Here is a 15,164-nt window from a genome sequence, read left to right as displayed (position 1 = left end):
AGTTCCGTACTCTGGCCAATCAGCGCTGGCCAATGCATTCTATTAGCCCGATGAAGTAGAGCTGAATGTGTGTGCTTAGCACACACATTCAGCTCTACTTCATCAGGCTAATAGAATACATTGGCCAATCAGCGCTGGCCAATGCATTCTATTAGCTTGATGAAGCAGAGTGTGCACAAGGGTTCAAGCGCACCCTCGGCTCTGATGTAGCAGAGCTGAGGGTGCACAAGGGTTCAAGTGCACCCTCGGCTCTCCTACATCAGAGCCGAGGGTGCGCTTGAACCCTTGTGCAGCCTCGGCTCTGCTACATCAGAGCCGAGGGTGCGCTTGAACCCTTGTGCACACTCTGCTTCATCAAGCTAATAGAATGCATTGGCCAGCACTGATTGGCCAGAGTACGGAATTCGGCCAATCAGCGCTGGCCAATGCATCCCTATGGGAAAAAGTTTATCTCACAAAAATCACAATTACACACCCGATAGAGCCCCAAAAAGTTATTTTTAATAACATTCCCCCCTAAATAAAGGTTATCCCTAGCTATCCCTGCCTGTACAGCTATCCCTGTCTCATAGTCACAAAGTTCACATTCTCATTTGACCCGGATTTGAAATCCACTATTCGTCTAAAATGGAGGTCACCTGATTTCGGCAGCCAATGACTTTTTCCAATTTTTTTCAATGCCCCCGGTGTCGTAGTTCCTGTCCCACCTCCCCTGCGCTGTTATTGGTGCAAAAAAGGCGCCAGGGAAGGTGGGAGGGGAATCGAATTTTGGCGCACTTTACCACGCGGTGTTCGATTCGATTCGAACATGGCGAACACCCTGATATCCGATCGAACATGTGTTCGATAGAACACTGTTCACTCATCTCTAAAGTTAACCCTTTCCCGCCGATGGCATTTTTTGATTTTCGTTTTTGACTCCCCTCCTTCTAAACCCCATAACTTTTTTATTTCTCCGCTCCCAGAGTCATATGAGGTCTTAATTTTTCTGGGACAAATTTTTCTTCATGATGCCACCATTATTTATTCTATATAATGTACTGGGAAGCAGGGGAAAAATTCAGAATGGGGTGGATTTGAAGAAAAAATGCATTTCTGCGACTTTCTTACGGGCTTTGGTTTTACAGCGTTCACTGTGCAACCAAAATGACATGTCCCCTGTATTGTGTGTTTCGTTACGATTCCGGGGATACCAAATTTATATGGTTTTATTTACATTTTGACCCCTTAAAAAAAATTCAAAACTGTGTTAAAAAATTATTTTTTGAAAAGTCGCCATATTCCGACAGCCGTAACTTTTTTATACGTGCGTGTACGGGGATGTATAGGGCGTCTTTTTTTGCAGGAACGGGTGTACTTTGTAGTTCTACCATTTTCGGGAAATATTAGTGCTTTAATCACTTTTCAATTTAAATTTTTAGCAGAATCAAAACAGTGAAAAAATGGCGTTTTGGCACTTTTAACCATTTTTCCCGCAACGGCGTTTACCAAACAGGAAAAATATTTGTATAGCTTTGTAGAGCGGGCCATTTCGGACACGGGGATACCTAACATATTTGTGTTTCACAGTTTTTAACTACTTTTATATGTGTTCTAGGGAAAGGGGGGTGATTTGAATTTTTAATCCTTTTTATTTGTTTTAATTTTTTTTTCACTTTTTGTGAAACTTTTTTTTTGCATTTATTAGACCACCTAGGGGTATTGACATGGGTGGGCGGTGTCGCGGATTGTCAGAGCGGTGAGGGTCGGCAAACATGGCTGCTCCGGAGCGTTATAGAGCGCCTCCTGGAGTATCTTTAAGGTGAGGGGCAAAGTGGTAAATAGAGATGAGCGAACACTAAAATGTTCGAGGTTCGAAATTCGATTCGAACAGCCGCTCACTGTTCGAGTGTTCGAATGGGTTTCGAACCCCATTATAGTCTATGGGGAACATAAACTCGTTAAGGGGGAAACCCAAATTCGTGTCTGGAGGGTCACCAAGTCCACTATGACACCCCAGGAAATGATACCAACACCCTGGAATGACACTGGGACAGCAGGGGAAGCATGTCTGGGGGCATAAAAGTCACTTTATTTCATGGAAATCCCTGTCAGTTTGCGATTTTCGCAAGCTAACTTTTCCCCATAGAAATGCATTGGCCAGTGCTGATTGGCCAGAGTACGGAACTCGACCAATCAGCGCTGGCTCTGCTGGAGGAGGCGGAGTCTAAGATAGCTCCACACCAGTCTCCATTCAGGTCCGACCTTAGACTCCGCCTCCTCCGGCAGAGCCAGCGCTGATTGGCCGAAGGCTGGCCAATGCATTCCTATGCGAATGCAGACTTAGCAGTGCTGAGTCAGTTTTGCTCAACTACACATCTGATGCACACTCGGCACTGCTACATCAGATGTAGCAATCTGATGTAGCAGAGCCGAGGGTGCACTAGAACCCCTGTGCAAACTCAGTTCACGCTAATAGAATGCATTGGCCAGCGCTGATTGGCCAATGCATTCTATTAGCCCGATGAAGTAGAGCTGAATGTGTGTGCTAAGCACACACATTCAGCACTGCTTCATCAAGCCAATACAATGCATTAGCCAGTGCTGATTGGCCAGAGTACGGAATTCGGCCAATCAGCGCTGGCCAATGCATTCTATTAGCCCGATGAAGTAGAGCTGAATGTGTGTGCTAAGCACACACATTCAGCACTGCTTCATCAAGCCAATACAATGCATTAGCCAGTGCTGATTGGCCAGAGTACGGAATTCGGCCAATCAGCGCTGGCTCTGCTGGAGGAGGCGGAGTCTAAGGTCGCTCCACACCAGTCTCCATTCACGTCCGACCTTAGACTCCGCCTCCTCCGGCAGAGCCAGCGCTGATTGGCCGAAGGCTGGCCAATGCATTCCTATGCGAATGCAGAGACTTAGCAGTGCTGAGTCAGTTTTGCTCAACTACACATCTGATGCACACTCGGCACTGCTACATCAGATGTAGCAATCTGATGTAGCAGAGCCGAGGGTGCACTAGAACCCCTGTGCAAACTCAGTTCACGCTAATAGAATGCATTGGCCAGCGCTGATTGGCCAATGCATTCTATTAGCCCGATGAAGTAGAGCTGAATGTGTGTGCTAAGCACACACATTCAGCACTGCTTCATCAAGCCAATACAATGCATTAGCCAGTGCTGATTGGCCAGAGTACGGAATTCGGCCAATCAGCGCTGGCTCTGCTGGAGGAGGCGGAGTCTAAGGTCGCTCCACACCAGTCTCCATTCAGGTCCGACCTTAGACTCCGCCTCCTCCGGCAGAGCCAGCGCTGATTGGCCGAAGGCTGGCCAATGCATTCCTATGCGAATGCAGACTTAGCAGTGCTGAGTCAGTTTTGCTCAACTACACATCTGATGCACACTCGGCACTGCTACATCAGATGTAGCAATCTGATGTAGCAGAGCCGAGGGTGCACTAGAACCCCTGTGCAAACTCAGTTCACGCTAATAGAATGCATTGGCCAGCGCTGATTGGCCAATGCATTCTATTAGCCCGATGAAGTAGAGCTGAATGTGTGTGCTAAGCACACACATTCAGCACTGCTTCATCAAGCCAATACAATGCATTAGCCAGTGCTGATTGGCCAGAGTACGGAATTCGGCCAATCAGCGCTGGCCAATGCATTCTATTAGCCCGATGAAGTAGAGCTGAATGTGTGTGCTAAGCACACACATTCAGCACTGCTTCATCAAGCCAATACAATGCATTAGCCAGTGCTGATTGGCCAGAGTACGGAATTCGGCCAATCAGCGCTGGCTCTGCTGGAGGAGGCGGAGTCTAAGGTCGCTCCACACCAGTCTCCATTCAGGTCCGACCTTAGACTCCGCCTCCTCCGGCAGAGCCAGCGCTGATTGGCCGAAGGCTGGCCAATGCATTCCTATGCGAATGCAGACTTAGCAGTGCTGAGTCAGTTTTGCTCAACTACACATCTGATGCACACTCGGCACTGCTACATCAGATGTAGCAATCTGATGTAGCAGAGCCGAGGGTGCACTAGAACCCCTGTGCAAACTCAGTTCACGCTAATAGAATGCATTGGCCAGCGCTGATTGGCCAATGCATTCTATTAGCCCGATGAAGTAGAGCTGAATGTGTGTGCTAAGCACACACATTCAGCACTGCTTCATCAAGCCAATACAATGCATTAGCCAGTGCTGATTGGCCAGAGTACGGAATTCGGCCAATCAGCGCTGGCCAATGCATTCTATTAGCCCGATGAAGTAGAGCTGAATGTGTGTGCTAAGCACACACATTCAGCACTGCTTCATCAAGCCAATACAATGCATTAGCCAGTGCTGATTGGCCAGAGTACGGAATTCGGCCAATCAGCGCTGGCCAATGCATTCTATTAGCCCGATGAAGTAGAGCTGAATGTGTGTGCTAAGCACACACATTCAGCACTGCTTCATCAAGCCAATACAATGCATTAGCCAGTGCTGATTGGCCAGAGTACGGAATTCGGCCAATCAGCGCTGGCTCTGCTGGAGGAGGCGGAGTCTAAGATCGCTCCACACCAGTCTCCATTCAGGTCCGACCTTAGACTCCGCCTCCTCCGGCAGAGCCAGCGCTGATTGGCCGAAGGCTGGCCAATGCATTCCTATGCGAATGCAGACTTAGCAGTGCTGAGTCAGTTTTGCTCAACTACACATCTGATGCACACTCGGCACTGCTACATCAGATGTAGCAATCTGATGTAGCAGAGCCGAGGGTGCACTAGAACCCCTGTGCAAACTCAGTTCACGCTAATAGAATGCATTGGCCAGCGCTGATTGGCCAATGCATTCTATTAGCCCGATGAAGTAGAGCTGAATGTGTGTGCTAAGCACACACATTCAGCACTGCTTCATCAAGCCAATACAATGCATTAGCCAGTGCTGATTGGCCAGAGTACGGAATTCGGCCAATCAGCGCTGGCCAATGCATTCTATTAGCCCGATGAAGTAGAGCTGAATGTGTGTGCTAAGCACACACATTCAGCACTGCTTCATCAAGCCAATACAATGCATTAGCCAGTGCTGATTGGCCAGAGTACGGAATTCGGCCAATCAGCGCTGGCTCTGCTGGAGGAGGCGGAGTCTAAGGTCGGACCTGAATGGAGACTGGTGTGGAGCGATCTTAGACTCCGCCTCCTCCAGCAGAGCCAGCGCTGATTGGCCGAATTCCGTACTCTGGCCAATCAGCACTGGCTAATGCATTGTATTGGCGTGATGAAGCAGTGCTGAATGTGTGTGCTTAGCACACACATTCAGCTCTACTTCATCGGGCTAATAGAATGCATTGGCCAGCGCTGATTGGCCGAATTCCGTACTCTGGCCAATCAGTGCTGGCCAATGCATTCTATTAGCTTGATGAAGCAGAGTGTGCACAAGGGTTCAAGCGCACCCTCGGCTCTGATGTAGCAGAGCCGAGGCTGCACAAGGGTTCAAGCGCACCCTCGGCTCTGATGTAGGAGAGCCGAGGGTGCACTTGAACCCTTGTGCAGCCTCGGCTCTGCTACATCAGAGCCGAGGGTGCGCTTGAACCCTTGTGCACACTCTGCTTCATCAAGCTAATAGAATGCATTGGCCAGCGCTGATTGGCCAATGTATTCTATTAGCCTGATGAAGTAGAGCTGAATGTGTGTGCTAAGCACACACATTCAGCTCTACTTCATCGGGCTAATAGAATGCATTGGCCAGCGCTGATTGGCCAGAGTACGGAACTCGACCAATCAGCGCTGGCTCTGCTGGAGGAGGCGGAGTCTAAGATCGCTCCACACCAGTCTCCATTCAGGTCCGACCTTAGACTCCGCCTCCTCCAGCAGAGCCAGCGCTGATTGGCCGAATTCCGTACTCTGGCCAATCAGCACTGGCTAATGCATTGTATTGGCGTGATGAAGCAGTGCTGAATGTGTGTGCTTAGCACACACATTCAGCTCTACTTCATCGGGCTAATAGAATGCATTGGCCAATCAGCGCTGGCCAATGCATTCTATTAGCGTGAACTGAGTTTGCACAGGGGTTCTAGTGCACCCTCGGCTCTGCTACATCAGATTGCTACATCTGATGTAGCAGTGCCGAGTGTGCATCAGATGTGTAGTTGAGCAAAACTGACTCAGCACTGCTAAGTCTCTGCATTCGCATAGGAATGCATTGGCCAGCCTTCGGCCAATCAGCGCTGGCTCTGCCGGAGGAGGCGGAGTCTAAGGTCGGACCTGAATGGAGACTGGTGTGGAGCGATCTTAGACTCCGCCTCCTCCAGCAGAGCCAGCGCTGATTGGTCGAGTTCCGTACTCTGGCCAATCAGCGCTGGCCAATGCATTCTATTAGCCCGATGAAGTAGAGCTGAATGTGTGTGCTTAGCACACACATTCAGCTCTACTTCATCAGGCTAATAGAATACATTGGCCAATCAGCGCTGGCCAATGCATTCTATTAGCTTGATGAAGCAGAGTGTGCACAAGGGTTCAAGCGCACCCTCGGCTCTCCTACATCAGAGCCGAGGGTGCGCTTGAACCCTTGTGCAGCCTCGGCTCTGCTACATCAGAGCCGAGGGTGCGCTTGAACCCTTGTGCACACTCTGCTTCATCAAGCTAATAGAATGCATTGGCCAGCACTGATTGGCCAGAGTACGGAATTCGGCCAATCAGCGCTGGCCAATGCATCCCTATGGGAAAAAGTTTATCTCACAAAAATCACAATTACACACCCGATAGAGCCCCAAAAAGTTATTTTTAATAACATTCCCCCCTAAATAAAGGTTATCCCTAGCTATCCCTGCCTGTACAGCTATCCCTGTCTCATAGTCACAAAGTTCACATTCTCATATGACCCGGATTTGAAATCCACTATTCGTCTAAAATGGAGGTCACCTGATTTCGGCAGCCAATGACTTTTTCCAATTTTTTTCAATGCCCCCAGTGTCGTAGTTCCTGTCCCACCTCCCCTGCGCTGTTATTGGTGCAAAAAAGGCGCCAGGGAAGGTGGGAGGGGAATCGAATTTTGGCGCACTTTACCACGTGGTGTTCGATTCGATTCGAACATGGCGAACACCCTGATATCCGATCGAACATGTGTTCGATAGAACACTGTTCGCTCATCTCTAGTGGTAAAGTATATGTATATGTGATTGTGTGGGGTTAGGGGCGAGATTGTAGAGGGCAATATGAATTTTGTGTCTTGCTATGGTCCAAAGTGTGTGAGATTGCAGAGATGGTGGTGTGAGTTTGGGTTTTGTGGGGGTCCTGGCACAAACGTATATGCGCTATTGTGACGAAAAGTAGCCTATTGCGCAATCGGGTGTAGTGACTATGTTTGTGGAAACTTTCAGCCAAATCGGTCGAGCGGGTTTTGCGTGATTGAGGAACAAACATCCGAACATCCAAACTCACAAACCCACAAACTTTCACATTTATAATATTAATAGGATCAGTTTAGGTTTTTGTTTCATTTCAGAAATAAATTGAGTTAAAATAAATGTGACCAATAATTGAGCTTTTGTACATGCCAATTTACAATTCCACTTACAAAAAAAAAAAAAAAATGTCAGTTTGATTTTACGTAATTTTAAAAAAAATAAATGTATGCTTCATCTATTAGTTTTCCAAACCTGAAAGTAATTTAACTTCAAGCAGACAAAATTAAATTAATAAAAAAGTGAAATCATAAAATGTGGATTTGATATATGAAACTTTCTACAAGTGAAGCCCTTAATGCAGTTCATTTCTTCTGGCAAGAAACGGTACATTTCAATCAGATGCATATTCTCCTGCATTTACTAATTTTGAGGTCTCCAATTTGTTTCAACTTTAATCCTTAAATTGGCTTTTTCTACATAGGTCAACCTTTTGAGGTGTAAAATTTAGTATTTCACTTTTCTTGCTATCTCGATGATGAAACATATATGTAGCATCTAACTTTAGAAGAAAAAGTAAATCATCAATTTAAAGGGATCCTATCAATAAAACTAAATTTTTTGTCCCTAACATGTAGGAATAACCTTAAGAAAGGCTATTCTTCTCCTACCTTTAGATGTTTTCTCTGCGCCGCCATTTGGTATAAATCCCAGTTTTCGTAGGTATGCAAATGAGTTCTCTCGCAGCATTGGAGACGTCCCCAATGCTGTGAGAGGACTCTTCTTCAGGAGCGGCTTCTCTTCACGCATTTTTTTCTGGCGTTGGCTTCAGACTTCTAGGTCTCGGGCAGCCGACTGTGCATGCCTGCCGGCCACAAGAGAATGGCCGCTTACAATACTGTGTAAGCAGCCATTTTCTTGTGGCTGGCGGGCATGCGCAGTTGGCTTTGCCCGAGGCCTGAGGCCTACAAGTTTGAAAACAGCGCCGGAAAACGCGAAGAGAGGCTGTTCCTGGAGAAAATAGAGGCGGCCCCAGTGCTGCGAGAGAACTCATTTGCATACCGACAAAAACTGGGATTTATACCGAACGGTGGCGCAGAGAAGACATTTAAAGGTAGGAGAAGAATAGCCTTTCTTTAAGCTATTCCTACATGTTAGGGACTAAAAATTGAGATTTAATGATAGGATCCCTTTAAATATTAGTAAGTAGGGATGGAATTTAAATGCTCCCATTGCAGCATCTGCCCTGCCATAATGCTAACATTTAGCTAAGGGTAGAGGGGGAAACTAACTCTTTTTGGAGAACAATATAAAAATTTGATGCTGTACAACCTTGTGTATTTCCATGTAGCATCTAGGTCCAATCCATGTACCATCCATATTTTGACAAAGAAAAAAAATTACAGTCATCTTGCAAGTTAACTATGCATAATGGTCTGTACTTGCCATCTGTTTTTTTTTTTGTTTGTTTTTTTTCACAGATCCATAGAAATTCATCATTATCCTATTTTACCATTCCTTCATTATCTATGCCTTCTCCTTCCCCATAGTTTGTCAGTTTGCCCTTTGGTTACCGAAGAAAAATCTTAAATCATCCTTTAATCCTTGAAGGTGAATACAAAATTCTACACTCCTAGCTCTCAGAAAAATCTCCAATGTGTTTTAGCAATATATAGATCCCTTAAAAATGCAACAACATGCCTATATTTCATCATGGGAAATAGACCTGAGGATCTCTATGACTGACTCAGAAGTTAGGATCATCTTGCCACTCTCCCACAGATTTGTCCCATGTCCTAGACTACAAGAGAACCATTATAAAATTTTCTCCAGATGGTACAAGGTACCAGATTGGTTCTACCATAGAAATTTATCCAGCTCCAATTTGCACTGGAGATGTCAATCTCAAATAGGTGCTATGCTTCACATTTGGTGGAATTGTGCCAACATACAACTATTCTGAGAGAAGGTCAAAACTACTATGAAAAATTTTTCTTCATCATCATTCAGTCTTTCTGAGGAAATGATTCCTCAGAATCACAGTGTTTCCACTTGAGCCGCTGTGGCCCTAGTGGTACGAGAGCAGGAGTCCATTAGTCGGGTAAAGCTGGGGTGGCTGGAGACAGCACTCAGATAGCCCACAGGGGGCTGAGGTAGTAGTCTGGGAGCAGATACGTTAAGACCAGAAAGAAGTTCAATTTATCACAGGAGCATTAGTAAAGCTACAGTGAGCTTGCAGCTAGCAGAGGAAAGTTCCAAAGAACTAGAGAAGATCACCAAAAATGAGATCTCCTGTGTGTACAGCTTGTATTCAGATGCCTAAACAAAAATACTAATACAAGCAGAAAATATCAGCGTCACATTTATATAGCAGTCCAATTGGTTAATTCAGGGCGGGTTTTAATCAGTAGAAAAAGATGATGAGCCTTAGGAGTAGGTTCAACACAATAGTCAGCAGATAACTTTTCAACAAGCTGAATAGCTCAGCAGCTAAAAAGACACTAGGACACAGGTTCAGAACCCGACACTTCTGGTTGATTTCACAGAAGAACTTGAAAGATTTGAGGATGCCTGAGAAAAAGGATGAGACACCAAGGTGGAGCCCAGGAACAGCAGGGAAATGGTTATTTTTTGTTCTTTTTTTATTTTAAACTTTCTGCACCTTCTCTGAGCTTCTGATTGTTTTACTCTGGGGCCAGAAAATACTCCAGAGTACAATAATGAGTCATGGGTGGCAAACCCTGAACCCAAAATATATTGGAAAAATCATAGAAAACCCAGTTTGTTATAAACTGACTAACCATGCTGACCATCAAGATTTAAAGAGACACCATGCTGGTAACTAGGAACGAAAAGGAAAGCCACGCTGGTGATTAGAAAAGAGAAGAAAGGCATACTGGGAATGACGATTTAGAGATACCTGTGGGGACCAAAACTATGAGATCATCTTAATTTAGTATATGTGTTTGTTACTAAGGAATAGAGATGAGCGAACAGTAAAATGTTCGAGATTCGATATTCGTTTCGAGTAGCCCCTCAATATTTGACTACTTGAATCGAATATCGAACCCTATTATAGTCTATGGGGGGGAAATGCTCGTTTCAGGGTTAGGCAATGTTCGATCAAATTATACTTACCAAGTCCACGAGTGAGGGTCGGGCTGGATCCTCCGAGAAGTCTTCTCCGTGCAGAAGAGGCATCGGGCCTGGGCAGAGCGAATGAAGAGCTGGAAGACACCGCGGGGAAGCTGCACGGAGAAGACTTCTAAAGGTAGGAGAAGAACCAGCGTTGATTGGCCGACTGTATAGCATTCGGCCAATCAATCCTGATTCTTAAAAAAAGCGTCTATCATTGTGAAGACCCGTAATTGCTGAGTTGCTTGGATAATTGTAATTTTCGCTTATTTTATTATCCAACTTATGCTGCTGTGAATATTCTGATGATATATAAGCAGTAGACAGAAAGTTATTATAAAAGTTACCTTGTATATGTCATGTCACAGTAAAGTAACCCTCAGCAAACCTGTCAAACACTCTTAATAAAAGACAGATCCACATTAATTATACTTAAAGGCAGCAAACAAGAAGGTAATTAAAAGCCACAAAAGACTACAATTGTCGCAGAAATGAACTGCCACGTATTTCATTAATTTAAACCATCCTGACTGATTTTTGTACGTTGCTAATGATATGGGTTACTTCTTTCACTCTTAGGGGAATATATTTCTAATGTGAAGGAGAAGAATATTTCAGATTTGTCTGAGCCACAATTAGTGAAGCTGTAATTCACTGTCTTGGAAAAAGACTTAAGAGATTAAACTAATTATAAGATACATAGACGAAAAGCAGAGCAAAATATTCCAAAGTGTCATATACACCCAATGCAGTTTGTGAAAAAGTCTGCCATGTTGGTAATAATAAACATGACAGGTACTGGGAATTAACTTGCTTGCAAAATTTGTGTCAGTATAATGAGAAGAATGGATTTAGAAATGCTAGAACTTTCAAAATTATGTTGAATTAGATAACACTCAATGGCAGAAGGCTTGATGATTTTGGATGGGTGAAGAAATTGTTATAAAGGAGAAGCAAATTTTCTCAGGACTATAATTTATACAGGTTAATTATAAAAATGAGAAATGCTGTCAAGATTCAATTTGGGTTTGGGTTCGTTGGTTTGGACCAAAAATTTAATTTGGTCTGAGCTGTGCAAAGAAATTAAAAAGGCTGTCCAGGAATTACAGCTCTGGATGAGCAGGGCGGGGAAGGTGAAACAGAAAAAATCAAAACAAAAAAAACAATATACTCACCTATGCTGGCAGGGATCACTGGCTCCGTCAGAAGTCCTCACCACACATGAAAGGACCTGGGACATTGCTCACATATGTCACAGGTGATATCCTGGGTAGAGATGAGCGAACACTGTTCGGATCAGCCGTTCCGAACAGCACGCTCACAACACGCTCCCATAGAAATGAATGGAAGCGGCTGGCACACGGGGGGTTAAGCGACCGGCCGCCGGCAAAGCGTACGTGCCAGGTGCTTCCATTCATTTCTATGGGAGTGTGCTGTTCGGATCGGCTGCTCCTAACAGTGTTCACTCATCTCTAATCCTGGGTCCTTTCCTGTTAACATTGAGATCACTGAAGTGGTCAATTGCTGTAGTTCTTAGGAGTGGAGAGGAGGGGGCAGAGTTCAATAAGGAGAAATTTAGCAGGCAATTGTTCCAAGGTGAAGTGTTGCTGTGGGGACACATTGAGTAGCACTTATTCGGTTGATGCCGACTGACCAGTCGAGTGATATCCTTCCTTTGTGAGGCTACAGGGACTCAAAAAAATCAGGTTTGCAAAATACTAGAATTAGGACAATTAGGTGGCCATGCAGTATGGAATTCACTGGTCTATGGGGTTTTTTTTGTCGTTGAAGGGGATAAGTGATATCCCCATAGATAAGGCAAGATGGTGCCTACAGTGGATGATAGCTTCTCTATGGATAATGTTTAAGCCACAAGAGGAGAGTGCTGCAGCACATTAAGCAAGAGATCTGTTCCGGAGAATCTGCCCAGATGCTTTGAAAGAAAGGTCAGGTTCGACCACAGGACAGGCAACCGATAATACTAAAAGAATGAGAACGCAACCCTGTGTATGCAGTGCTACACATGGGATGGATAGCAAAAAAATGGTATCTTTAGGTCCATTAGGATGGATAGCAAGGTGCACCCGGGGGGGGGGGGGCTTTTGGAGATATCCTGGGAAGTTATCACATGCCCTCAAACTGGCCTATCAGGGTGAGAGTATGTGTAGGGAGTATTGAGGCAGGGTGGGCTGGGTGCTGGGTCCTCTTTACAGATGGAGCAAGAAGGCACTCGCTCAGCTGGAGATAATGCCATGTCTTCCCCAATAGCTAGAAGGCTGCCATACAGTAATTCCAGGAGGCAGTAGAGAAGGCCGCTGTTAGGACAGTACAGAAGCTGTGGCCGAGGAGTCAGGTCACAGCCCGTTCCTCTGTTGTAGTGTCTTGCCAGCTGTCACCCTTCCCCTGTTGCTGGCAGCCCTGTTTGGCAAGGGTTAATCCCTTTTCAGCTGGTGGGTGTGGTCAGTCTGTTGACTGACAGTGGAGTCTGCCCATGAGCGTCTGGCTTAGGCAGCTGGGCTGGCTGATTGGGACTGCCCTTCCTCCATTTAAGGAGGCAAGTTTGTCAGCCCGCTGCCCTAGCCTCATTTCTGAAATGCATTGATGTGGGTGCAGCAGTGGTCCCACAACTAATTGTTGCGTTAGCTGCAATTGTGTTTGTTTGTGTGGTGTCTTTAGGTTTGTGAAAGTTGCTCTCCCTTCTCCAATTTATACTTATGCCTATCTCTGCATCTGTACCTGGCTAATAAATCAATAGCAGGTAGCTGCTGTAGGTGCTGCTCAGTGAAGGAACTGAGGGCATGCAGTCTAGCACAGGTGTTAGCTGGACTCTATTCCTCTAACGGCTGCTCCGTGCTGTAGAGGCCTTCTCTGTGAAGTAACAGAGAAACACACAGATGGTATTGTAGCCTGGCAGTGACGTTAACTATCAGGTTCAATTCACACCAGGGTAGCTCTGCGGTTCAGAGCCCAGTTGGACTCCGCAGGTTTTTGTTTATTTGTTTTTTTAGTTATCCTGCTGATCATAACAGCTGCACTAAAGATGCCAGACACTGAGCTGCCAAGGAATGATGCTGCCAAGGAAGAAGGTGGTCACAGATGAGGAGCATAGCTCATCAAGGTAGGTAAAGATGTGGTTTGACTCACCCAAGGTGTCTGTGGGGGGTCATTGAAGGATCCGAATAAGGCTCCTTGAAATGGCGGCTGTTGGCCCATGGCAAGGTCCCAGCAGTGAAGCAGAGAATAGAAGCCCACAGGAAAGAGCAAGAAGCACCCCAAAATATCTTACAGGGATCTGGGCAAAGACCCTGGGGTGAGTTGCTGAGTTTTGGTCAATTTTGCTGGTGCTAAGGTAGTTTTTATTCAATATATAGCAGAAGCTCACACTCAGTGCATCCACTCAGCTTGGTGGTAGCCCCCAACAAAAATTCTATTTAATTATTTATACCTTTAGAACTAGTTCACACGTAAAAAACGCCTGGCTTATTTTGGTCCCGATATAAATAACTTCCTAATTAGGAATCGGTTTTTTGACCTTGAGGCATTTTTTGGAGCGTGTTCTGAAGCAGTTTTTGGTAAAAACTGCTTCAGAAAAACGAAAGCTAGCGGTTTCCTTAGACCACCATTATATGGAGGCAGATTTTGAAGCAAAATCTGATGTCAAAATCTGCCTCATTACCTCCCGTGTGAACTAGGATGCAGCTTATATTGGCCTCATTTTTTTTTTTTTTTTTTTTGGGGGGGAGGGGGATGTTGCAATTCTAGAGGTTTAACATTTTTTTTTCATTAATAAACAAGTCAGTTAACAAGTAAAACTTATTTTACTTTCAATAGTTAATTTGTAATTTATTAATTTATTTATTTGTGCACTGTAGATAACGTAAACCTAACAATAGTAAACCAATCGGTAGACAAAGGTATCATGGTAAAATTACTCGTTATCTTCTTTATATCTCATTGAGGTATATCAAATTTACTTTACAATAACAATAGCAAAATAGTAAAATATGGAGCCGTTTTTATCTACTGTAGTTCGAAGTTATTTGCACATTAAAACCACAATATACAAACATTTAGAATGTGTTACATAACTTAGGACAAATCTGGGCCCCCACGCAAATTATATAGGTATTTTTTCTGACAAAATAAAAATTCATGCGGTACCATACTGTGGTCTTAAAAGTCAGCAGTAGGCAATTACATCTATGGAATGCTACAGGATATATTGGTTCTTTATGAATAAATAATAACCACCACAGTTGGCGTACTGTTTGCAAACAGGAAATGCAGTGCATTAACATAATCTTACACTGTAACAAACACTTTCAGTTTGCTCATTCATTCTATTATAACATGCCTTAATGTATCTGCATGCTAACAGCGATGTGCACAGTATTCACAAAGTCATATTAACAGTCCAATGAATTAATGTGTAATTAGAGCTTTTGTGAAGACTAAAAAAAACCTCAGGTTTCATGGAGAAACAACGTTTTTCTAGTAAACAATATAGCACATTAAGTAACATATAGAGATACCTTGGTCATGAATTAGTATGGAATACTTAGAGGTTTGCTTTGCTAGCATGGGCTTACAAATTATTAATAAAACATGGCCTCTTTTTCATATGAAAGTTTGTGAACCCTCAAATCTGAGCAGAAATACTATAGTTATGT

Source organism: Leptodactylus fuscus, chromosome 7 (genome assembly GCF_031893055.1).
Source record: "Leptodactylus fuscus isolate aLepFus1 chromosome 7, aLepFus1.hap2, whole genome shotgun sequence".
NCBI lineage: Eukaryota > Metazoa > Chordata > Amphibia > Anura > Leptodactylidae > Leptodactylus > Leptodactylus fuscus.
This window is presented reverse-complemented; position numbering follows the sequence as displayed.